The sequence below is a fragment of the Sorex fumeus genome, unplaced genomic scaffold, assembly GCF_029834395.1.
Source record: "Sorex fumeus unplaced genomic scaffold, SorFum_2.1 ptg000043l, whole genome shotgun sequence".
Lineage (NCBI taxonomy): Eukaryota > Metazoa > Chordata > Mammalia > Eulipotyphla > Soricidae > Sorex > Sorex fumeus.
The window spans coordinates 49234704-49236865 of NW_026606100.1; the positions used below are offsets into that span (position 1 = coordinate 49234704).

A 2162-nucleotide genomic window follows, 5' to 3' on the forward strand; every position below is an offset into this window, starting at 1 on the left:
TCAGCTCCCAGCAGTGGTTTCTCTTCTCTCCAGCAGCCAATTTCCTCTACTCATCTGTCATTCTGAGGCTCTCATCTAAGATCACTCATCATCTGAATTACCAAGAGAGACAAAGCTATGTTTTAGAGAGACAACGGATTATGCTCCTTTGCCACCTGTCAACTTAAGAGTGTCCACGATTGTAGGAACCATAACGTTTGCCTCTCTGAGCAATGCATAACATCGAGCACATAAAAACTCTTACCAAATATTTTTTCTATAAATCACTCAAATATATTTTTGAATGATGCCTAAGCTCATGAATTTTTGAAATGATTTTTATTAAAGTCCCATGATTTACAAAGTTGTTCATAATAGAGTTGTTTCAGGCCTGCAATGTTCCAACACCAATTCCACCACCAGTGGGATCTTCCCTCCACATTTTTACTTTTCAGCTTTGCTTGAGAAAAATATTGTTCCAAATGGATGGGGAAAAAAAGGCAAAGTGATTGCATATTAATCATCTAATCAATTGGAAAACACCACAGTAAATAGACTGGGCAGATACAAGGCTGGGAGAAATTCCCAATTAGGCTTGCATTTTTCTTTTAGTACCCAAATTTCTCTGGCTCTGGGAGGCAGTTCCAGGCTGCTTCTCATTATGCTAATGCTCTAAGACTTGCCACATTTTCAGTGCCATTATTTCCCATTATAAAGCTTCTTCCAAAGAGCTTGGTAGGTTTTACAGGAGCCCCAGGATAGACATCAATTTTTTAAGTCTCATAAGAAGATAGAAGCTGAGAAAGACATGACTGAGGACTTTGCTTATCGGCCCTTGAAGGAGGAAGAGATAAAAGGATGCAGGGAGGAGATGGTGTGGAGGTAAGAAAGAGACAAAGGAAAGGAAGAAACAGCAGCTTCTCCTCACCTTTGCTCCATTATCTTCTCCCTTAACTTCTACTGTATCCTAAAGTGCACCCTTTCTCTGAGCTTCCCTCTTCGATTCAAAAATAGGCTCTTGGGGGCCAGGAAGATAGTACCAGTAGGGCATTTGCCTCACATGCAGCTGATTCAGGTTCAATCTGTGACATCCCTTGTGGTCTTTCCAGCATCACCAAGATTAATTCCTGAGTACAGAGCCAGGAGCAACTCCAGAGCATAACTAGGTGTGACCCCCAAAAGGAAAAGAAAATGAACTCTTGAGGCCAGGGAAGTAGTCTAAGAGTCAAGGCACACAACTTGCATGTGGCTGATCCTGGTTCAATCCCCATAATCACATGGTGCCACAAGAATCACTAGGTACAGGGGCTGGAGTGATAGCACAGTGGGTAGGGCATTTGCCTTGCATGCGGCAGACCCGAGTTCAATTCCCAGCATCCCATATGGTCCCTGAGCACTGCCAGGAGTGATTTCTGAGTGCAAAGCCAGGAGTAATCTCTGAGCATTGTCAGGTGTGACCCGAAAAGCAAAAAAAAAAAAAAAAATCACTAGGTACAGCAGCCCTGGAGGACCCTAAGCTCCACTAGGGAAGCCCAGGTGGTCCCTGCATCACAGGGCTGAGCAGTACTGAATCCTTTGATCCTCGCATTGAATCTTCCAGCCAGATCGACAAGAATCCATTGAAGGAGCCCCTGAGCTCCTGAGCACCACTTGGACAGCCTCTACCCCAATTTTTTTTTAAAATATGGAACGCTTCACAAATTTGCATGTCATCCTTGCACAGGGGGCATACTAATCTTCCCTGTATCGTTCCAATTTTAGTATATGTGCTGCCAAAGCGACCACTCTACCCCAATTTTTATAAGTAGAAAAGAAGGAACCTCATTCCCAGTCTATGATATCACTCATCCCATCTTGTAGAGTCTGAGTGGAAAACCTGGGCCCCTTATTCTCTTTCTCCTAATCATTTCTTCTTCTGTTGCTTTTAAGCAAATTGTGTATCCAGACACAGTAACAACAAAGTCTCCAATGGAGACGTTACTGGGCCCACTCGAGCAAATCGATGATCAACGGGAGGGCCTTTACTTACTTACTTACTTTACTTGTTAAAGATATTGGAAATGCCCATAGAAGTTTGCCTTCCTAGCCTCCTCTTTGCCAAAGACATTCTCTGCTCTCTCTCCATCTCCATCTCCATCTTCGTCTCTGTCTCAGTCTCTGTCTGTCTGTCTGTCTCTCGCTCT

General features: G+C 43.6%; 1 non-coding gene across 1 annotated transcript; it reads right to left on the bottom strand.

Annotated features, from left to right (window-relative positions):
• Positions 1-1657: 1657 nt before the first annotated feature.
• LOC130030010 (U6 spliceosomal RNA) lies at positions 1658-1764 on the bottom strand. Its single transcript, XR_008793442.1, has one exon. It is a non-coding gene; the product is annotated as a U6 spliceosomal RNA (small nuclear RNA).
• Between the last annotated feature and the right edge of the window lie 398 nt (positions 1765-2162).